Raw genomic sequence first — 24881 nt, forward strand, 5'->3', positions numbered from 1 at the left:
ATTTTGATTGGAATAGTGTTAACAGCATGGATGCCATGAAGTTAAACACACCTTCATTAGTCTAACTGATACAGCCGAAAAGATCACACACAGAAAGCCTCAAGATCTCAAAAATGCAAAGAATTCCTCTTGCTCTGAAATGCGAGATCATCACATTTCACAAAACAAATCTCTTCAGCCCAGGACAGGTGGCAGAAGCCTGTATTTTAAAGATTCAGATTTGTCTTCTGAAAGTTTCCTTAGGCTTACCTTGGTAAAAACCAAATACCAAGTTGGTCTTGATTCCTGGTGTGCCTGCAAATTCCTTTCCCACTTGTAAATGTGAGTTCATTCCATTGCACAATCCTCCCTTTACTTCCATAATTAAGTCTGGTGAACTGAAAGAAGTACATTACACTCTGGTGTGTACAAGAGTTGCACAGATTTCATTGATTGTACTGGGGAGCAGAGTGAATGTTTACTGCAAGCTGATAAAGATTCATTGGTAAGCTTTCTATCTCTTGCTCTGCAGAACCCAGCACTAATTAATGCAAGATCACTTCCAGAAATTCTGGCTCTGATAATAACCTCGAAGGTAATAAGGGGAGAAAATCAAAGTGAAGATTCTTCCCCATTTCCCAGTATAAGCTAATAATATCTCATCATTTTCCATATAGATTTCTAAGTAAAATGCTAAGTCACTACAGCAACTTTCCTTGTAGTTTTTACATAATATTCCAAAACATAATCTTTTTCTTCTGAAGAAATAGCCTTCTTGGGTATACATCTTTTTGTTATGTAAGAAAAACAAGAAATGCACTCTACCAGCTGAAGATGGGATACTATGTAAGGGTCTAACTGTACACATTCTGTACTGAATATGGCTGCTGATTCAAAAAAAAGAGTTAGATGTGGCTTCTTTCTTCAATAAATGAAGATAGTGGGCCAACATATACCGGTATGGATGTTTAAGAAGTTGACATCGATGAAGAGATATATAACGAAAAAGCTAACTGCGGCAGAGCTCTGCCAGAACTGCTATTACTTTTTGTTTCCTCATTTCTACCATCGTTTTTTTCTGGCATCAGTTGTGATCACACAAGTTACAAATGGCCCAGTTGTGGCACTATCAGCACAAACTCAAAACCAGTTCCTAACAACAACCTACACAAACACAAATTTCCATGTTAAGAGGAAGGATCAAGTAGTACTATTTAAAGCCACACAACCTCTTGCATGCCATTACTTAACAAAACTCCAGACATTTAAGAATTTCTGAATATGCTGCTAACTGCAGCTTCTGAACTGAATTTCTCTGCTGACTGCTTACATACAATTTTAACAGTACCCATTACAATACCAAAATCCTCATATACTTGAATTTGTTCTAAATAGCTTTTCAGGCATAATTGACGTTTCAGCTGTGTATGTAGGTGAGCTGAAGTAGAGACCTGGGGGGGTAAGCAGTTGATGCAGAACATCTGTGACTGCCTGCTAGACACAGGTGCTAACACAGCCTCGGAAGAGGGAGCTCCATCAAAAGTCAGAGCTCACTCAATTTCTTTAGGATCACAAATTAAAAACCATTGTTTTGAAGACATACAAGACTACTAAAGCATTAAATTGTAAAACAAGGGTGGGAAAGCAGAACTGGGTAAGCTGGAAAAAAAAAAAAGATGTAGCCAAAAGGAGATACAGAGATCTCACTGAGAAGAGAATGTAAGAAATATAATAGAGGGCTAAACAAATCTTCTAACACGTGCAGCAAGACCTCAGAAACAAGGATGAAAAAATGAGAAAGGTGGTAAACAAGACACTTGGGAAAGAAGACACCGCTTGGTGTAGTGGCAGTGAAGAATTCTTGTCATTTTCCTCACAAAAAAGGAAAAAGATAAAAAGGTTCTTTCCCACTCCAAGTTACCTGGATGCAAAAACATGCAAGTTTCACATAAACAACCTCCTGATGCTACAAGATTCCAAAGATATCACACCTTGAGGGAGTAAAAAGCTACTTCCTCTAAATAGCACCAAGCTACAACTGCTAAACAGAGCACAGCCAGTCAGCTCCCCTCCAGACTAGGAGATGCAGTACAAACACACTCAGGGTACTTGTTTGTCCTCCATCTCATTCCTAACTCTAAGAAAAAGTTTATAGGGAACAACTGCCTCAAAAACAAAATCTAGATAGATATAATGCAAGGACAATTTCTTTGCTTGACAGTCTTCACCCAAATAAATGGTCATACGGAAAGCCTGCTTCCTTGAGAAATTGATAACAGATGAGAGCATGAATCTTCTCCCTAAAAGTAGAGATTTAAATGCTCTATTGTAATACAAATAGAAACCACTGAAAACTAGACCCAACACATCATAACCACCAACAACACAACAGAATCCCTACAACAAAACTCCAAGTAGAACCAAAGTGTTAAATAAATCCCAGCAGCTGCTCCTACCAAATACAAGTGCTCCAATGCAAATCTGCGAGCCAGAAAGCGTACAAGTACTTGCAAAGAACAGTAAATTACTTTTGTAAAGTACAATCATTAAAAAGAAAGTTCTTAATCCTTTTAATCATGATTATAGCTTCACGTGTTCCATAATGTAAATACGCTCAGCAAACCTATTTGAATCCCCAGCTTCAATCTGAACACCATTCCAGTAACAGGGAGATGCTCATCTTTTACAAGGAAAATGTTTCTAAAGCAATCTGATAACTTTAAGTACAAGCTTGGGGATGCAATGCCAACCTGCTCCATTACCTTGACATCAACTTCAGGAAATAATTCCCTCTAACACGAGTCTAAAGAAGCTAACAAATTTTCTCTTAGTCTTATTCATACAGCCAGGAAGAAAAAAAGCAACTTGGTTCATTTGACCAAATTCTTAGGGAGTACTTGAAGAAATAAAATATGGTCACTTAAACAAAAGCTAAGGTTAAGTCACGTATTAAACATTCTTACAAACAAACCAAGAAATATTGAAAAAATAATAATATAAACTTTTTTTTTTTAAGCTAACACACCTTCTATTCAGGATTAAACTCATACCTACTTGATACACTCCCTTACATCTACAATAAAAAGCCCTTCTTACTTCATACATAAGTTCCATGAAAGTCCGCCTTCACAAAGTCAGTCTCAGCTTTTCTTGTTTCAGGTGGCTCTGTACTGAGCCACCTCATGACAAAAAGAACAGCAGAGGTACGCTGTCTCTTGATTTTTGTGTTGCTGAACTCAAGTCAGAAAACTGCTTTCTGATTTTTCCCTACACACTTTTCTTCTTCACAAAAAACTTTTTATTGTGCTTTAACAGAAGGTCAATGGCTATCACTTCTCTACTCCGGCACAATGGTGAATTGAAACAAGAACCCATAGCTGGTTGGGCCGACAAAGCAACCAGTATGTCTAAGCCAATAAAGCGATTTGTTCATTAAAGCTACTAATAAAGCAACCTTTTGTTAGTCTATGAAACATCAGAAACCTCATAGAATTCATTTAACTATGCTTAAAAAAACCCCTTCAAACTCTGAAGTTCTAGAATCTGTCAACTCATCCATTTCCTTAAATTGGAGACACAAATCCCCACCGCACTAACTTTGCAAAGCCAGTAACAGCAGCATTAAGTCCTACGCCTTTTTACAAACAGAAAATTTAGGGTCCTTGGTCAAAGTATTCCCCTTCCCCCACACCACCAAAATCTCCAAATTTAAAATATTCATGATTTAAAACTCCCTATGCAATACTGTTAACCTACTGTAAATCAACACAAGTGTTGTAACCCTGGATTGAAAAACAGAACACACACTCTGTTTAGATCCAAGGACCCGTTTAGATATCATGACACAAAAGACATGGGAAGAAGCATAGTAAGCAGTGATCCAAATTCCTGGAAGCACTCCCATCCCTTGCTTTCAATTAAACTGAAGTCAAGTTTGCACTTAATCCCTTGGTACTCAGCAACATTTACTGTTCTCAACAATCAGCTGTAACGTAACTACGACCACAAACTTTTTCCAAGCAAGATCCATAACTTGCCCTAATAAACTTAGCAGTACAGTATTAGTAACCTCTTAAGAGAATTTAACTGAAGTTTCACCCCTCACTCACAATTTCTTAACTTGCTTCCTTAACAAGTGAACTCCATCAGTCTGCAATTAGAGCCAGGGCCAAAAGAAACAATAAGCAACTCCTCATCTAGTCACCATCAGCTGTGCAAAGCAGTAAAGTCAATAACCCCTCTGAACTGCTAGAAGTGAAATAAATTTTGATCAACGGTGAAATCCACGTATTGCAGCATTACAAAACATAAACACAGATAATAAAGCAAAACAAGATCAATTCTAGATGTAATTATTCATTCCTAGAGTAACACAATGCCTACTGTCCCAGGGGCAAGCTGCTGTAGGAATAACCTTAAGTCACTCTTGCTCTACTGTCTCTCACCTGCTTCTCATTGTTGAGCATAATGCTAACCACCAGTTGTAACATAAAGGAGTACCAGAGTGAAAACCAATGAGCAAATTTGAAAGTATCATGTTGTGCAATTTTGCAAATTGTTACTCTGAATAGAACATGTGAATTCTCAGCAAAAGTTACTGCAACAGAATGATACTAAAACATTTGTCCTCGCAGAGATAATTACAATTAGCCAAGGTTCTGTCCTTGGATGTTCAGAAAAAACAATCTATATTTATAAAATAAACAAGCATGCTATCTAGAAAAGTGATAGTATCCCTCCCCCCTACACTGTGACTTTCCACAGCAAGCCACGAGATTATACCCTTCTTCTGGAATTAAGTGCTTATTCTAACAATAACACTCCAATAGCTTGTGAAACTTTTCAATTAAACAGTTGTCAAGCAGCCTGATAAGGCACAGAAAGACAACTGATAGCTGAAACCACCAGTCATACAACAAGTTTTGCAGTCCTCCCAGCTGCTGCCAAACAAAACATTCGTCAATAAGTAGTCAAGAAGCAAACAAACTAGCACTGTACTTCATAGCAGAAGTAGACAGGTAATTTCACTTTATTCTAAAATTTCAACCATTAAATATTTCACTTAAAGCTCTTGTTGGACTTGGGAGTTTTCTGGGTGCTATTGTATTGCTGCAGCGCACCGGTGAAGACACCAGCAACACAACGCTTACCACAAAGACAGACTCTAGGAGTTCCCTAACCTCTATTCTCTCCTTGAAACTAGATCAACATGACTCCTATAAAGTGATTTAAAGTAAGCTCACATATAACGCTGTCTTAATTAAGTTTTGAATCCCCATTGTGTTAATTCTCCCAGTCCATGCTTGACCAAGCCTTTCAAAAAAATGTTACAGTCACACATTCATTCAGGGTTAAAAAGATCCACACAAAAATGAGACCTCCATAACACGCTGCCTGGTATTTGTAATCAATTGCACTTTCCAGCATGCTTATGTTTCACAATAAATCCTTCACTTTATTTCAGTTCTGATCCCCTAACAGTGCAAAGTCAATGGAATTTATGTTCCTAAGTGACCCAAGTGTACTTGAAAGTCCTGCTCTTCAGAGATCAACTTCATGCTCTTCCAAACAAATAAATGCAAGCTTGGGCTAATAAAAAGCTCCCAGTACTTTTCATTAACAATGGAAAACTGACTGTCGGTTTTGTTCTGACACAACAAAAGTATGTCACTAAGAAGATCAACAAACATCTGTAACACACAATACAACAAACATCTATGCTCATGCCTAGCTTTCCACAGCTATGACACAGTCAAGTAAATACAGTTCAACGGCTGCAGGATCAGACCTGAATTTAGCTGAACTACTTGTATCTGTATTTAACAAAACACTCATGACACAGCCTAAAGTAGTGATAAAAGAAGTTCAACCAGAGTTAAAATGCAACACAAGCATCTTCAGATGTGGTCATGACAGCAATCAGTTATGATGTTAAAAAAAAAATCTAAGTTTTGGATTTAAAATTGTTTCTCCATGCAGTAGCTAGCAAACCTGCAGAATCTATTGCAGAAGGAAAAACTGGACAAGTTCAAAAAAGAGAAACTGTTCAACCATTTCTGAAGGAACAGAAACCATGCCTGTCTCAGAGGTGTTTCAAGCTGAACGTAGCTCAAGTACAAAAAGTATCTAACACTATGAAAAAGACTTCCCAATGCATCCACTTAAGGACATTTCTTAGATGAGTTGTGTGAAGAAATGGGCAACTCCTGGGTTCCTATGCAAGACTAGAAGGAACTTCAGCATGATTCAGTATGGCAGTAAATGGAGGGACTTCTAACTCGTGTTTATTCCCCATCAGCTGCAACATACCTTGCAGAGTTTCATCTCAATCCAAGACTTCCTAGATCCTAAATTCAAAGGCTAAAAAAGCCTACCTGAGCAGACAAGTTTTTAAACTGCCAACATTTAACTGCTTGATTTAGAGGAGCGAAATAGAGCTCATAAACTTCTCATTAACACCACATTTAGAGAACATCAACTGTATTTCACATTTTCTCATTCTATTTTAAGTGAGAAAAAATAATCTGTAAATATTACAAAGATCATATCAACATCCTACTAAAATATCTAGTATTACAGTGTGGGAAATAGAACAGTATTTAGTAACATTTTAAAGAGACAGTAAATATGATTTAGAGAGAGTTGGACAAACAAGCCTCTCGTGCATTACCAAGCTAGCTGAAACTGCTCTTTAGAGAGCATTACTGTAAAGCCTACACAGGTTGATATCAGAGAATATACAGAACACAGCTTCTGGAAAGGAAACTGTTTTTTTAGGCTAGCAGAACTACACAACAGCTGTGAACTAAGGAGAAATAACAAAATGACTTTCAAAAACACTTCCTCAAAGTCTCAAAAGGTCATTAAGGAAAATGAATCTCAGTGTTTGGAGAAAAAAGTTGGTCTTATTTAGATGTCAGCAAAAAGTCATCCAAAGGAAAAGCAATAAGTGGCCTAATACCCTGCAGAAGAGTGCTAATAGCAGAAAGCCTGCGTTCCGTACTAAAACTACTTCACTTGCTCATGGTCCTGCAAGTGAGAAATGGTAAAATGGCAAAAATTTGGTCCATTCAAAATGATTAACATTAAGAAAAGCAAGTGTAAGGTCTTCAGATAATCAAACCAAAGCAAATAAAAAGGGTGATGCAAGACCGACAACGAACCACTGCCAAGGCACTGCATGCCAGGGTGAATATGCTACTCACTGACTTGAAGAATTTCAGCAAAACACTCAGAAAGCAACACGTCCACTCTGGACAGCCCATTAAAAAAATCCTCCAATGAAAAAGAAAAGTTGGATGTAACTCAAACCAGTGTTCAAAGTAGAACCTTTGTTGTACAATACAATGTCAAAAACAGCTCAAAATTATACTTGAAAACAGTTTCAAAGAAAGGTGAAAGTTGATGAAAGCCAAAAAGATCACAAAGATCAGGGGTGTCAGTCCTAAATTAGAGATGCAGCAGAGAAAAACAATGCAGGGGTAAAGCTAAGAACGTGGGACTTCATCTGCTGTTTGGTAAAAGAAACAATTTACTCGACTAAGTTATCGGGCTAACATTTCACAAACAACATAAGACATGCCTATGAAATTCATGATTAATGCAAGATGCTTCCATAAAACAGCTGCTTAGACCCCAAAATTTGGTTCAAGGAAGAAAAAAGAAGTGATGTAAAACTAAAAATCCCAAGAGATGTTTTTTTAAAAGGTTACATATTCACAAACAGCCCTAACAATAGCTTAAAGTCTAATGTTGAAAATAAATGTGCTAATCCAACTCTTACACATGAAAACTTTTTGGTGGCACTCCGACACCTTTCCAGAAAAGCATTTCTGAGAAAAAAGGAGTGAAAGACAAAAGTTAAGTGAATTCCATCAGGAAGTCCTGATTCTCTTTGGAAAGTGGCACCTAATACACAGTGTGGCACAGATGTTAAACTCTCAACACTGCCATCAACCAAACACTTGAAAGTTGATAGTCTTCTCTTTGGCAGCAGCCAGCACACATATGGATAGCTCTGTGCTAGACACAGTACATGCTGTGTTTAGCCCAGCCAGCGAGCTGCAAAAAAACCTGGTAGGTCATATGGGGAGTGGAGCAACATTCAGACAGCAGCATGGGAACGATTTGCTATGGGTGAGGTCACAGAAGCTATTACGGCAGCAACCAGAACTCGGTTATTGCAGGGGAGGAGAACAGCAGAAGACTGGGGACACAAATCCATAGGAAACGGGATTTTCAGAGCTCTGCCGCTCAAGAATTAGTTTCCCTTGTGTTCTACAGATTTGACTACTAATATTTCTGCACACTGCAGCTTTGATCACTGTGTTAAGTGCCGCTGTACCGAATAAAAGGATTAATTTGTCCAGATTGGCAAAGCTGTGATCATGATACTAAGAGAACTGCAGGAAAAAGAAAAAAAAAACCTTTGAAGATCAAGTGTGCATACTAATTTCTGTAGGTTGAGTTGGAGTAATAGCTGAAGGTGTTTTTTTTTGTCATGCACACACAGTAAGAAACATACAAAACTTCTTCAGACTACCACATGCTTTGTAAACATTGTTAGCTATTACAGTTTGCCTTTCTGCTAGAAGTGGCAATGCCACTCTTCCCTTGCACAAAGGCTAGAAGTCCAGCAGCAGTTGCACTCACTGGCTAATAAGGAGCTGGATATGAGAAGCGCACAGCACAAACCACAGAAGCCTGCAAGGGGCGGGGGCAGCCAGATCCACCCTTTTGGTTGCAGCACACCTTCCGCACCCACTTCACCAGATCAAACCACAGATGTGAGGTTTCAGGGCACAGCCCAGGGAACCCAGTGCCCAGCAGGCTCCCCACCAGCTGAGCACTCTCAATGCATTTTGTGCCAGCTCCAGCAAAGATCCCATGTCACACCGAACACTATCAGTCTTCAGCTCCTTTCTCACTTCATCTTGCACTGCTGTTTCTCTACCATTTTAGTTCCCTGAACTGAATCATCAGATGATCATATTAAACTCAGGACTGAGAGGATGGCAGGTAGGAAAAGCTTTTGGGGACCACCCTTTCCAACAGCAACCGAGGAGGGTAAATACACGGTGACATGACAGCCCTGTAAAGGGCAAACGAACATAACACCTCAGAACCTCTCAACCTTTGTAACGCTGAGAAAAATACTGTGAAGAGGAAACTGCTCCAATTGTAAGTTTTTTTCTGTTTTAGACTTCACTAGGTCATGCTTAACGTCAGCGATTAATTTTTTTCCCACCACACTGCAGTGTAAACAAACAACAGGAGCGAGAAGGATCCAAACCTTAACATTTCTTTTGTGCCACCAAGCAAGCTTTTGTTTTTCCAGTCATTCCCAGCGCTCTTCTGAAAGGTTCCCACAGCCGGTGTAAACAACACACCAGATGAGCTGGATGACTGTGCCTACCTCCTACATCCCCTGCTCACAACCGCAGCGTGCAGTCCCCCTGCCCACAGCTGTACAGCTGCCCCACGCCATGGGCACCAGCCACCCCTGCCCTTCACATAAGAACCCTTGCCTGTATCCCTGAGTCATACTGAGTGCTACCCAGAACTCCTGAGAGGCACAGCCAAACATCAGTGGTGCATGAGCTGAAGTTTGACCCTCCGTGTTATTTCAAGATCAGCCCACTCCTTTGCTGTAGCATATCAGGTATTAATTGGTTTCAAAATAGTCGTGTATAACAGCCTTCAAAGGACAAAGAACAAAACGATTTACAAGACGTAGCATGGCAATAAGCTATAAAGCTATGAATTCAACACAAAAACTGAAAAGAAACAAAACATCCTGAGAACAAAGAACTGTGAATGTCAGAGTTGTTTTGCTACAGCTAGCCATGTCTAAGTACTACTACAGTTTTAGTGCTGTCTCAGGTATGTAAAATTAAGTTAAACATCTAAATGGGCTAAAACCTGCAGCAACAGAGGTAACTGACGTGGTTAACGCAAACAGTTCAGTATATCAAGTTAGAAAAAACCAAGTTCTGACACCTGCCTATTGTAGGACCCACGTAAGCTCAGTGCTCACTTAAGACTGTCTTTGCAGAACCTGCTTCACCCACACCTTCGTTTTCTTATAGACACAGAGCGAAAGCACAGTTGAAATTTCTGCTGCACAGCTACAAGGCCCGCATACCGTTGTTGCCACATTTTGTGAATAAGCTGCAGCAGCATCCCTAACTGCTGCACAGCTGGGAAGGGAAGTCCCACCAGCTGGGAACTAAGCACAGAGTTGTAGTGTGGCTCCTAACCAGAACTGGGAAGGCACAAACAAAACTTGCCACCAGACAGCACAGCTAACACAGTATGATAAGAGAGGCCTAACTGCTCCCTTCTACCAAAGGACTGTCACACAGGTGAGTATACATCGCCTTACTGGGTACACAGAATAGCTTGAACACACAGCAGGTCACCAGTCACAGCAGGTGAAGAAAAGCATAACAGGTTAAATCACTGTCTCCTCCCCCAGAGCTATTGCAAGGCATACTGAGAAGAGAAAAGCAATTCCCAAACACGGTGCCCCAACCAAAATTATTACTTAAAATTCCATCTTGCTAGACTATCCAATAAGGCCTGCTATCTAGGTACATGGACAATGGCACTGTTGGTGTCATAAGTTTACCGTCAGGAAAAAAAAATACAGCAACACAGTGACTTTGCCTTCAGATGACTTAAAGATGCCCTCACCATGTATAAAAACTGTTAGAATTGCACTCCTCAGTAAAGGAAGATCCCTGTCATATCAGTCAGCCACCCACACACAGGGGCACCGCTGACCTGAAGACATATTCAGCAGTGCTGGCAGGAACAGACAAAACTTCCACAGCAAAACTTCCAAGCTACTTACACAAGGTTACCTCCTGGATCCATTTCACAGCCCACTTGCACCAAGTGGAAGCCCACAAGATCTCTTACTTTGAGTATCGCTGCATGAATTAAAACGACAAAATGAGAACTGCAAGTGAAGTAGAAACACCTGGCAAGCTGCACACTTACTGACCACCTGACCGTGACCCAGGCCACTTTCTTTGTGAAGGCACAGCATTTGGTGAGGCAAGGACATGGGAGTCAGACTGTACACAGACTGAAAACCGTGCCAAGCTACACGGGACTACACTTGCTGCAAAAAATTAGTAAATTATTTTCATAAAGACCTGAATCCAAAGGTGTAGGTTTGGTTATCACAATTTAGAGGCTACTATCTTGAGCACTGAAGAAAATATTGTAAAAAAATAAATAAATAAAATGGAAACAAAAGCGATGATAAAGTCAAGAGCGCACATCCATAGAAATGGTAAGTTTCACAGTTACTGGAAGAGCTAGCGAGAGACTTCCCAAGCATCAACTACACCACAATGCTGAAAGCCTTGCACTCGCCAGGGAACATGCTGAGCTGCTTAGTTTCCTAAAAAGGGAAGCTGAAAAAAGCACGAAACCTTTTCTTCCTCATTGGCGTCAGCTTGTGCTGTTTTGGGTTTATCACTCATTCAGTAAGGCAAGCAGCTTGTCCTGAAGTAGCCTGCTCGCTTCTGAAAGCGCTGCAACTGCTACCATTCATGCAGATATAAAGATAAGCATTCTATCTTCCAAAGCTTTTCATTTTACACAGAGAAGAACATCCTTTCACATGCCGTTTGCAATGAGGGAGAATCCTTAACAAGCATAAGCAGTTCTTGTATGTTATGGCAGACCTGAATGTCATATTTCACCTTAAAGAAAACATGACAAAAATCTGTTCTGCAAAATATATGCTTCTAGAGTATTCACTAGTGTTCACAAGAACCCGGAGCCGAGGCATGCATTACAGACATTCTTCCAGCCAAAGAGGGCAGAGTTAAGTAGATACTGTCAACAACACACACCTTGGCTTTGCAGTTCCTGTCCTTGTGAAGTTCAAAGTCATAGCCACAACCTACAACAACACAAAATTATGCTGACTAACCTCAGCTGCATTAATGAGTTTGGGAATATTTCATTCTCTCTAAAGTGGACTCTCGGTACTCCCCGTGCAGTTGGTCCCCCACCATCTCTTTCAAGATAATCCCAACAAGTGGAACACACAATAGAAGTCTCCAATAACCTGCACGGCTGCAAGATGCCCTCCCACATTTCCAGCTACCCAGAGCAACCCTCTCAGCATTTCCTTCAGAGAGAGGCATCAACACTGGATCAAAAAGTAAGAACGAGAACAGGGGAACAAGTTTAACAACAATCCTAGAAGGACTGTAGATTTCTAATATTTAAAGGGGAAAACAGGAACCAAGACTGAATCAACAACCCAAGCTACTGCAGTAGCCATGGCCACATAAGCCTGCAAGATTGGTTGCTGAAGACTGAGTGGGAGTTTAGAAGAAAAAATCCTAATTCCTCCTTCCCCACAGCTCCAACTCTCTTCTCTCCAGGGTGTTCTTTCAGGTCCTCAGAGCTCTCAGCTCCACCCCTGGGCAGCTCTCACACCCTGGTGAAAGGATGGGTGTTGTACTGTAGAAACTGTTGCTTCAGCAGCAGGGCTGGCCCTCAGAGGATGAGAAGACAGACCTGTCTCCAAAAAATACTTGCTCAAGCACCCTTAGTTCTAACCCATACTACTGAAACATTTCCAAGAAAGAAAGTACTTGAAAACATTCACATTTTGACCATTTTCAGTTGTCCAGTCTCTGTACATAAGGTTTTACTCAACCTCAGCTGCCTTAGAGCTGTCCCTTTGCTATAAACACATAACCAATTTAAAGCCAATAACAAACTAAATTTGCCCTAGGCCAGGCTGGCCATCCACCACCTATTACTATCACAGGTAACAAGGCTTCCCTCATGTCACAGAGGATGCAAAGCAGCTTTGTGAGACCAGTCAGAAACAGATCAAACAATTTATAAAAGAAACAAGAACTTTTTTTTTAATCCCAAATGACCCCATGCTGACATGATATTTAGGGTACACTAAAAGGTTAATCACCATTATAACAACATAAGTTATGCGAGAGAGAAGTGGAAACTGCCTTTTGTGTTCTTCTTTTGAAAAGATACAGGCAAAAGCTGAGGTCCAACTGTATTGCAAAAATATATCAGACTGGTACAACTCCAAAGTTAGAGCCCAAACTGGCAATATTGCATACAGATAAAACATCCCACACCTCTCCGTTCTAATACCTTATTTGCAGTTGATCAGCAAAAATTGACAAATTTTACTGGCTTAGACAGCAACGGACACAACTGATCATCTTGAAGGGAATCAGGAGGGGGCAGAGCAGCTGTCTGCAAGCAAACCTTGCTTTCACAGGTAATCTGCAACTGAACATACACTGATGAAATCACGTCAGTATTCTGCCAGTGAAAAAGCACATGCACGAATTCCCCATCCTTTGGTTAAAAGCCAACTTCCTCAGCTCAGAGCACAAAGATTATCTGAGCTAAGTGAGTTTGTTTTGAACAATAAGAAGCATTTCACATCTCCTCTTAACAGTCAAGCTGTGGTGGTGTGCTCTCAAGCTGACAGGAACATCTTGAGTCAGTAATACAAGAAGATACCTGCTCGTATCTTAACACATGACATTATGAAAAATACATTGTTTCCCCTTTGTAAAAATGAATGCAATTGTTTCTCAGAGCACCAAGTAGATAAAGTACTGAAGAGCTACTGCAGAATCAAGAGCTGTTTTGCAAAGATGAGCAGCCTGGAAGAGAGATCGTGTACTTTTTGTCACAGTGAGCAAAAACCAGATGCAATTCAGCAAACCCTTTTTATTCTCACACTGCTTAATTTGGAAGCACGCAGCCTAGTAACCTAAATTGTAACATAAACGCCTGTTTTTACAGCTCTGAATCGTTTTGGTTGAGCTCTCAAAAGATATCAGCTATTCCAAAGGTAAGGAAGAAGGGGGATCGGGATATTTTTAAGCATAAACTTTAGGGATATGGGCTGCGTGTGGAAGAGCTTACTTACATAAACCAAATCTCCTCTTCCCTCCAAGCCCCAGTCACACAAGAGCAAGCCACCACGGGAGGCTGGATGCCCAGAACGAGGCAGCCAAAGCCACAAGGGGACAGACACGGGCAGGGTGCCCCGGGAAAAGCAGCCAGCAGTGCACACCACTGCTCACATAAGGGTGACCGCAGGGCAGCAGGCCCAGCCAGACTTTGGTTTAAGCCAGCACAGCTTCCAGAAGCACCAGCAGCTGTGCCACCAAACCGCAAGACCAAGCATTTTGTTAACAATCAGCTGACTTCCAAACTTTTGTGGGTATGAACCCTCATCAAACAGTCTCAAGCCCTTGCTGTCACAGGTCTGTAGAAGCGATCCTAGCAAGCAGCCTCAGTCTATCCCACAGCCATGAGGGATGTGTGAGTGCAAACCCACCCCTCAGTTTCTGCAAATAACTACAGTACTTTCCATCACAGAGGAGCATTTGCAGGAGTGATTACAAGCACTTCACATTATCTCTTTTAGCAATTGCCTGATACACTCAACTGGCATCAGAAAGAGCTGAGGCAGCTCTGCTTCTGCTCTTTCGTCTTAACGGCACTTTTATTTCAAACGCACTGCATGTAAACTCAGCCAGCGTGACTGTGTTCTTATAAGGAACAGCAAAAAGATTAAACACATTTGTTAAGAGCAGCCTGAACTTCACACGGACTGTATGACTAACGCTGACTAAAAGATGCTCGGTTTCCTTAAAGAGACAGAACTTGGTTCAGTGACATCGCCAGGTCTAAAGCACCAGAAAAAATACCAGTGAAGTTCTTGAAAGTACCACGAGCATGTGTAGTGGGAAGAAGCAACGTTGATTTGACAGTCAGTCTGAAGGCATAAGCGACTTTCTTTACTAAAGCTTCTCTAAACACTGATACAGACGGAACTCACACATCTTCTGACAAAGAAACGTCTTTGCTAGCAGACAGATACTAATGTAGTAATAAAAGATTGTTCAGCTTGAACAAAGGAACTGCACTGATTAGATCTAAACTGGAACAGGAAACATTAAACCTTGAAAAAAATCATTTTTAATAGCTTGAGGCTACGCAACCTCTTGAGATATGTGTGTGCCTGGAACCCCCATAAGAACGCTATGGGGCAGCCAACAGACAGAATGGGGCTGCTATTAGAAACAGGACGGTGGAGCAGGAAAGGACAAATGTAAGTTAGAAACCAGGAAGTGACATAAAAGCAAATGTAATCACCATAACGGAGCCCAGAGAGATGTGGTACCTTTTGATTTCTTTAGATACTGAACAGATGTAAGCACTGACCATCCCTTCAGCACTGTGACTTGAGAAGGAGAACTCCTTTCCTGACCTCTTGCTCCCAGGATACGAAAAGGAAAACTTATCTAAGCAAAGACTTGAGTTCCCCCCTTGCACACAGACACACACCTTTTTAAGACAACAATGACAAGTAGCTTAGGGCAGGGAAATATTTTGATGTAAAAAAGACTCTCTTCATCCACCAGTAAGTTACGTTTCAAAAAGAAGCAGGCCCACACGTGGGGGGCTGCCTACCTTCACACTCCCTTATGCTTCCCGGGCTGGAGTGAGGAACCAGGGCAGGTGCCAAACACAAAGAGAGCAGTTGGGCAGAACTGGCTTCTGCACCTGGGTCTGAGCACTGCCTGGGCAAACAGACAACACCTGAGCTGCTCTCTCATTAGCACACCACGTGAAACCGAGCAGCACGTGAGCATAAACTGAGGAGTAACACAACCCATCACTGACAAACAGAACTTTCTATCTCCAGTAAATAACTACACTGTTACTTTCACCACTTAAGCACAAAATGCTTCACTACAACGATCCCAATACGGCGCTTTTAGGCTGTTTTGGTTTTTTTTCTTTCTTTTTTTTTTTTTTTGGCTCAGAAGAAGACCCTGAAATCTGCAAAAACGCAACAACAAAAAACAAAGAAAAGAAAAAACCCCAAAAAACCGTTCCCACACAACGGGACGGTCCCCAGAAGCCATTCGGCAGCCTCACGGGCAGCTGCGGCGGGGCAGCAGGAGCACGGGTCGGCGCTCCGTGAAAAACTTCTCCACTTGAGGCTCTTAAAGCGCACGAGAACGCGTGACGCCAAGCCAGCTCCCCACACGGCGTGCCGCAAGACCCCCCCTCCAACACACACACACAAGGCGGGCCCACCGCGGGGCCCGGCCCCGCTTCCCGCCGGCCGCGTTCTTTGTTCGGCGCCCCGCGCCGCGCCGCCGGACACAAAGAGCGGCGGTGCGGCTCCCCCCCCCATCCCGGGTACTCACTTGTCGGGACGGGCTCCGTCGGGCTGTCCTTCGGCTGCCTCCGTGCGCGCCCGGCCGCCCTCCCGCCCGGCGGCAAGGAAGGGGCCGGCCGCGGCCCCCCGCCCCGGGGCTGCCGGCGCCGCGGGGCCCCGGGCGGCTTCGCGGGGGCGGCCGGGTCCAGCCCCGCTGCGACGGTGCGCTGCTGGGGCCGGGCCCCGGGCTAGCTGGGCGGCGGCGCCGCCCCTCCTCACATGGGGCCGCCGCCCCTCGCTGCCCCCCCGGGCCGGACGCTGCGCCGCCGCCGCGGCCGGCCGGGAGGCGAGTGGCTGGGGCCGCCGCCGGCCCTCTCCCCCTCTCATGCACTCCGGACCCGGCTGCAGCGGCGGGGGGGCCGCTAGAGGCCCAGCCGGGCGGCGGGGCGCGGCGCCGCGGGCGCTGCGCTCTGCGGCATGTGGGGGCGGCGCGGGGGGGCGCCCCGGGGTCCGCTCCTCGCGGCGACGACGAGAGGGGGCGGGGAGGGCGGGCGAGAGAGAGAGAGAGAGCGCGAGAGAGCGGAGCGGCGGCGCGCACGGATGACAGCCGTAACCCGGCAACAGGCCCCGCCCTCTCCCCGTGGCGGCGCGGGGCGATGACGCGCGCGGAGGGCAAGGTGGAGCCGAGCAGGTAGCTCCGCGGCGGCACGGTTCAGCCCGGGACAAGGAGGCGGTGCCGCGCCGGGAGGGAGGGCCGACGGCGACTGCGCGCGGGCTGGCCCCGCCCTTGCCCGCCGCGGTGGGCGGAGAGGGCGCGAAGCCCTTGCCCACGTGCACGTGCGCGCGCCCCCGCCTCCCCTATCTCCTCCATCCGTCGGTCGCGGTGTTATCCTGAAATATCCACAGGTGCGCCATCCTGACTGGCAGCGTTGCTTAGCTGTGGCGTTCCCCACCCACTGCACGCTGCTGTGTGCCACGTCAGCCTGTCCCCGGCGATGCGCGCGGGCAGATGCTGCTGTGCCCTCCGAGCCAGGAGCTATCGCACCGTGCTAACTGGCTTCCAGCTGCCGGCTGCCTTCCCATCTGCTTCTCCGCTTCGGCAGCTGCTTCTGACTCCCCATCGTCTTATGCTCGATGTTTCTTTGTCCCTTGCTGTAACCTTGTGCACCTGATTTCTCTCTTCGTGTGTATTACAAACAGATGACGGAGTTTATCTGATTCTCCAAACTCCTCTCTTCATTTGTTTCGTGGTTTTCTTTCCTCCTCCTCTTTTTAAAGCTGTTACCAGTCACGCTAGTGTTGGTCTTAGCACTGACTTTGGGCACGTTGCCAAAGATGGGATGCTGGCAGAATTTCAATGTGCAGAGCAGAGGGCTGTGAGCCATGGCATCTCAAGTGCAGCTTGAGCGAGAGGCAGCACTTCGGGCTCAAAAAAGGCAGGAACTGCTGCTGGAACCAGGAACGTCTGCTGCCTTTCGGGCCCTCACACTATACAAGAAACATCAAGGTCTCAGAGCACGTCCAGATAAGAGCAACTAAGCTGTGAAGGGTCTGGAGCACAAGTCTAAATAAGGAGCAGCTGAGAGAACTGGGGTTGTTCAGTCTGGAGACGAAGGTGCTCAGGGGAGACCTCAACACTCCCTCTAACTGCCTTAAAGGAGGTTATGGTGAGGTGGGAGCCAGCCCTTGCTCCCAAGTAACAGCAGCAGGACAGGAAATGATGGCTTCAAGTTGCACCAGGGAAAATTCAGGTTGGATATTAGGAAAAAAAACCTTCTCAGAAACAGTGATGACACACTGGAACTGGATGCCCATGGAAGCGGTGGAATCACCATCCCTGGAGGCGTAGAAGCACCACATGAATGCAGCACTGAGGGAGATGGATAGCAGGTATGGTAGCAATGGGTTGATGTTTGCACTAGGTGAACTTGAAGCTCTTTCCCAACCTTAACGATGCCCCTTTGTCACAAAACCTCACTTCCATTCCTGACTTAGTTGCAGTGTTCTACCTCTGCCCTTCACATAACCAGTTTACTCCTAGATTAAACACATACGGGACCCTGATGGTGAATTGAGAGTGAGGGAAAGGTCCATTGGAGGGGTGCAAAAGGACAAGTTGGCCATCTGGTAATCACAGAAGCCTTGATGAACAAACTGAAGAACACTATTCTGCCAGCAGCAAGGACGGGGATGAGACTGGATTTAATGAAAAAGTTAGGATTTTTTATTAGACGTAGATTAAAATGGTTCAGCACCCAGTCTTTAATTGAAATGTTGTCATGATTGACTCTATTTCAGAAGTAGGGATAAAAATAGCAATTGTACTGCAGACCAATGATCTGGCAGAACTGAACAGGGAGATTAATGCCATCATGTGCCAGACTCTAGTGCTGTCACACATACCATTTCAATAAAATTTATTTTTAAAATAAAATACAGAACAGTTTTGCACTGAACTGTATTGTTTGTAATATATAATCCAGTGAGAACACCAAACTTGCTAGAGGTTGCTACCATGCATGTAGTAATGACAAAACTACAGACGCACTGTGCAAACACGGGCTAGAAGCTGTATACCTGCTGACTTTCAGGATGTGTTATCTTCCTTTAGCATTTTTAATCTTGATGGACTACCATCTGTACAAGAGGTTGATTTTAAGCTTAATGGCAAGACCGCAATCTGTCATATTTAGTTTTTAATAAGCTTAAAAGACACCTAAGAGCTATTTCACTGAAATAAATCAAAACTTGCACATGAACGTGGTAACTGAAAATATTACACGCTGAAAGGCACAGAAAAAAATGAGATAATGATCTGAAAATGTTGAGTTAGCCAGGAGAGGCAGAGCATACATCTTAGTAACAAATCTAGAAGAAAATTACTGAAGAGCAAAGCCAACCCTGTATCATATTATGCCAGCTTTGAAATGGCATAAATAGTAAGGTGAAATGGCAAAACAAAATGAGTAAATTCAAGTACTATAACAGCATTTTGAACATGACTCATTTGCCCAAATGTCTGGTATTATTCAAGCTCTGTAAGCTTGAAGTACTGTTTGAAGATAAAGTAAAGCATACAGGATTTATTTGTATGGAAAGCTAGCGCTGAAAGAGGCCTTAGTTTCAAGGTGTAGTCCATGATGACTAATGCAATTTAAACTTAATGTTGTTTAATTTTTCAAGACTATTTCCCCGATTATTTACAGGTAGCTATATATCCTAGTGGCTTGCACTGCTATGCTCATCCTGAGCTCAGGAAAAACTATAATGCACATTTTCTGTTCCATTAAAAGGAGCAGATAAAGGGAAAGAAAAAAAAAAAAAAAAAGAAACGTCCAAGTTCTCATTTTCAAGAGTTGTAATAGCCCAACAGTCAACAGTGCTTCTCAGTAGCAGAGCAGAGGTCTGGGATAAAGTTCGCACGTTAAATAAAGCCTATTTCCAGGGAATGTACCCAAGTGACAGGAGCCTGTTTCCGAAGCATCCTCCCTGCTTAAGCAAAAGGGGACTACGTTTACCCTAATCAACAGCAAGGAAAGTTTAGCAAACTACACAGAACCACGATCAGGCTGTAAGTAAAGATAATGAGTAAAGATAAAAGATGCTGCTGCAATTTCACCAGCTCAGAGATCTGATAGCACAGATGATCTCATCAGCAGGGAGTTACAGTCACAAACCAAAGGTCTTGGTGACACCACCATCCCCTGGTGCAGACATATGTTTAAAGACTTCATAGTGATAATAACATACAGTAGCAGTAGTATCAGAGAGGGTTTGTGAATTCTCATTCTGACTCAGAAGACGGCCTCATTTTGGATACTCACCAAGATGATAAAGTGCAAGACCTTCTTAATTCTTCATTCCGTTTCTCCATATCCACTTCTTCTGTTATAGGTACTGTGATGGCTTTGACAGGAGTAACCCACAAAATAGAAGAAAGATGAGATCAATGAGAAGGTTAGCTGAGGACCCCATCTAAGTACACTTGTTTTAATAACAGGATTATTTGCTTGTGCATGTCAGCCTAAATCTCCATGCAATTCTACATAAAACAGGTCCAGCACAAGTGGGCTACATATTGATATTTTGGCTGGCTAGTATCACAAAAACATTTCCGGGGTCTTCACTGTTGCTCTATGCATGTTAAACTGGAGAAAAACACTGAGGGTTGTGAAATGTTTATAACAGAACCCCAGTTTAACTTGAGCTATGTAACACTGCAGGTTCAGATCTCCAATCTGAAACCTGGATGTAACTCCATCCCTACTGCTGACAAGCCTGATGATGTGCTTGAGTGAACTGATTTATGCATGTTCTTGAAATTTGAAACAGAACAGAAAGTTTGTCAGATCCAGCACTGTCACTACAGCATAGACGAAGCAGCACCAGAACTCTGCTTAAAATTAACTACGCCTTCGAAAATTCAGGCAGAAATAGCAAAGGTATTGCAGATCCGTGCACTGACAAATCTATACTGAGCAGCCTGCTCCATTGCTTACCATTAGCAAAACTTTTTCTTGCTACTACTGGATCTGAAATTAGTAACAATAAAAAGAACATTCAGATATCTCCCTAAAAGTAGCTACTCCCATAAAAGCCGCAGAGGGAGCACAGAAAATTCCCCTGGGAGAGCATCCATTCCATGCCTCTTGCAAGTATGGGCTGACAACATGGTAGCCTATTTATAGCATTTCAAGTGTAAGCATGTACTTAAAAATGTTAGCACCTTTCCTTTATCATCTATATTTAGCTGTGGTAGTTTAACTGTCCTGCTAAGCAAAGCAGGTTTGGTGCGAGCACATCCTAATAAGGTATTCACCAGTACTGAAAATAACTGAATCACTGTTGTAATACTTAAATGATTTATGACACCATTAAACAGCAGTTCATTGGAAACTTCAGTGGAAACTTGCTTTCAGCAACAATATTGTTTTCTGCTACAGATTGATCTTAGTGTAGAATACCCTGAAACCATAGCAGAGCCAAAATTGTCACAAACTTCATTTTTTATCTCCATCACCAGAGGTAGCGCCTCAAATTTTAAGGTTTGAGTTTTGACTTCGATTTGAATGCTTATAATTCATCTTTAGTTCAGATACTATCTGACACTGTTCTGCTCTCCAATGTAATTAATGTTTTCTTCAGTCACATTCCTTGGGCCATCAACTGTTCCTCCCTAAAACTACATGTTAAAAAACAGTTATTCTGTATATCAGCACCCAAAAAAAACTTTGCACAAATGTGAAAAATACAGTTGTATAAAGAAAAAAAAGACCTGTATTCTGTTAAGTAGGAAAACAACCAATAGCTGTGCAAAAGACAACACAGCATTCTGATCAATTAAAGCATCTGCTTATTATTTCAGTTATGTGGTTATAAAATGTCAGTGTGCCATTTTAGGCAATCAACACCTCATCCTCCAACCTAAGTCAGTGGAACAGAGATAGAGGCACGTTCCCAAAGCATACTTAAGAGAAAGACAGCTCTCAATTTATTTGAATTAGACTATCAGCACTAACAGAGTGGTAACAGTATCTCATCAAAATCTTGGCATTGTGGCTTTTCGGAGATTACAATTTAGAATCAAAGTTACTGCCAAGTGAATATAAGCCTAGAACTGTATTTCAATTAATTATCATACTTTTTTGTTAATAACTTGTTCCTTGAGTTTTCTTTTACTTGTTAGTACGTTCTTATTCTCTCATATATAAGCAAATCAAACCGTCGTGTGACTGAGTAAAATATAATCAAGTTCCTGTACGTGTTCTCCAAAGTAAAAAGATTTCGATTTTAATTCTATTTCAGCAGCAGTATTCTAATAAGAGGGAGAAAGAAAGATGAAGACATAAAAAAAGAACAACATTTGGGAAATTTAACTGCGTACTACAAAGACAAGGTGTTGCTCTTGCATGGATTTGTAGAACACAATCTGAAAGCTATATGGGTTCAGCAAGCTTTGGGGAAAAAAGAGTAACATTGCCATTTCTTAACAGTGCAATCCCAAATAATAGTTGTGGTTTGACAGTCATGCTTCTACCATCTCCTGGTTTGTTTCAGCCTTGATGTCAGCTACCCAGGCACCTAGGAGGGATGGAAAGATGGCAAAGTTTAACATTTTATACTTACTCAGTGCTCTTTGGGATTATTTGACAATAAATGTGCAATAATTTAATAGAAAACTATCACATTACACAATTAAGAATGAATTCTGCATAGCAGGCTTAAAGCACAGTGCTACTCACCCTGGCATCCTTTAGAACACTTGTCTTTTTTCTAAAGTCTACATCACTTTAAGTCCAAAAGCCACAAGAAACAAAAAGATTCAGCATGCAGGAGCACTAAGCACAGAAAGTACGTCTGACAGCCTAGCATCACAAAGAAGAGTCCCAAACTTCTTTTTCAAATCCAGAACAAACAGATGTTATCTCAGGAGCCAGACTGACTGCTATGGGCTGGCTCTTTCTTTACACTGTACTGCTACTGTAAGCAAGTAACACAACATTAACCAGTACTGTAAGAGCTAAGTAGAACCCCTGAGAAAACCCTAGTTTTGCAGGTCACCACCACTTTCACAGAAAGCACTTTTGTTCTGAACAGGCTGTGTCTTACAGCAGAAAGTAATGTAAAAGCTTTAATTAAAGGAACTAGTGTGAAAGCAGTTGTTAGTAGAAGTGAGAAGCAGTCCATACTACTTGAAGAAGACCCAAATATTCCAAAACAATTCCCAGAAATTGGCAGGACTTCCGTATATTTTACCTGTCTTTCTGGTCCCATTAAAGTAAAACATGCTCCTAAGGAAAAAAATAAAACTAGTTAATGGAAATTCAACTTCTAGCAACGCAATCCTTAAACATGGATCTCATTAGCAAGGTTTCACCACAGCTTTCTTGACTAGTAGCTGCTATTCCTTGGGGTAAAATTAACTGTTGTAATCCTAGACTGTTACCATTACTGAGATTAAATAGCTTGTCATTCAGATTTATGTAATTGGGAGACAAAATGAGAAATAATTCCTTTCTAGCACTTGTGGGTCAAATATTTATTGTAACTCAACTATTATAATAGGTTTCAACCTTGTAATAAGATTAGAAAAAAATAAAGCAAGATAAAATAACACATCTTCTACAGCTCCAGTCAGGTCAGCTTTTTCATTGTTTTCATTAAACAATGCAGTGAGCCTACACACGTTACTTAACAGGAATTACTCCTTAATAGAAGCAGTACTAGGAAACAACTAAACAGACAAAAAGCCCAAACCTAAAAAGTCTCAGAAACTATCACCTTCAGCACTAATCAAAAAACTGGTGTACAATAGAACTTACCCTAATTCAGCAGGAAACCACAAGACCCACATTATTTGTAAAAAAAAATAACGAGAATAATAATGCAAGATAGTTCTATGAATATTAACAGTCCCAAGAGCCACAAGAGAAGCTGTTCTCAGACTTTACAAACTTGCTCAGCACTACACTTATCAGGCCTCCCCGGAACATGCCTAAAAGATACAATGCCGAAAACAGTTGATAAAGCTGAGGAAGAGTTCATACCAGCTTAAGATATTACTGGCACTGTGCCTCATTCAGCAGGCAGTTTGAATTAATTTATTTTTTCTGGTGAGGTGAAAAATGAAATGTTCAAAAACAGAAAAACAGCATGCTTGGGCTCAGCCTATAGCCAAGTGCACCTCAACATTACAGCGTTCATGGAGAGCCTGCCTTGAAGCATGGGCAAACCCTTGATTTATGGTGTTTGTGATGCTACATGAAAAAATCTACTGCTCCTAGTTGCTGCTAGAGAAGGTACAGCTTTCTGGGGGTTTGGTATTGCTGCTAACAATTAAAAAAAAAATCATTTGGTCTGGTCTTCTTAGGGAACCATTCTAAAAGGGTAAAAGTCTCTAGTGTAGCAGAAATGCTAAGTCACAGCTTGAAACACAACTTGATGAAGCACCTGGCGGGAAGGCAGGGCCAACCCAAGGGAGCTCAGGTGTGTGCAATGTACCTGAGTGACTGCGGGGGGTGGAGCCACGATGTACCCCTTCCCAGACCTCATTTAAGGGTTGGCAGTGGAGCTGTAGGCTTTTTGGTGGAGAGCTCTGTCTACTTGTGTTCTTCTAAGGGTAAGTAGTTTTCTTATTTTGTTGTCTTGGTTATTGAGTTAAGCTTGTTCTTAATTGTTGTAGTCTTGGACTTCATTGTCTTGCTATTGTTGCTGTGCTTTTTATTATGTTATAGCATTTCTCTGGGGTTTGTTTTTTTCACTCAGCAGCTGTTATATAGTTAAACAAATGTGTTGACATTTCAGGTTTTTCTTGGGGCCTTCTTAGAGTACTCAGGTTTTTTCTGCTTTTGATTGGGTGACAGTTTCAGAAATGTAGGTTTTAGGTAATACCTACTATCAAATGACTTTTAGGAAGAGCCTTCTTCTTAAGAGGTTTGTTTATAAGTCTAGTCAGATAAACTTTTTTTTCTGTAGTGTACTTTTGCGTGTAATTGTGGCTATACAGGGACCATCTGAGAATGAGTGGCTGAAAAGACAGGAGTGTACCATGTCCACCTTGTTGTCACACCTACAATGCATACAGGTTGTGTTGCATCATTTCCCAGTAGCTTTGGTCAGTTGTTTGTTTAACCATTGTTAAAGTAAGAAAAGGCTCCTGAACAGTTGGCAGTAGTCATACTGACCTTGATGTGGTTAGGATTTC

At 42.4% G+C, this 24881-nt stretch overlaps 1 protein-coding gene across 1 annotated transcript in view; it reads right to left on the reverse strand.

Annotated features, from left to right (window-relative positions):
• FBXW7 (F-box and WD repeat domain containing 7) overlaps nucleotides 1-16310 on the reverse strand; it is a 160435-nt gene extending 144125 nt beyond the window's left edge. Inside the window, exon 1 of the mRNA XM_065736438.1 lies at nucleotides 16227-16310. The gene's annotated coding sequence lies outside the window, so the exon portion shown is untranslated. The remainder of the gene's footprint in view (nucleotides 1-16226) is intronic.
• Between the last annotated feature and the right edge of the window lie 8571 nt (nucleotides 16311-24881).

Source organism: Cyrtonyx montezumae, unplaced genomic scaffold (genome assembly GCF_038088225.1).
Source record: "Cyrtonyx montezumae isolate F1298 unplaced genomic scaffold, pur_monq_1.0 scaffold_2, whole genome shotgun sequence".
In the NCBI taxonomy this organism is placed as follows: Eukaryota; Metazoa; Chordata; class Aves; order Galliformes; family Odontophoridae; genus Cyrtonyx; species Cyrtonyx montezumae.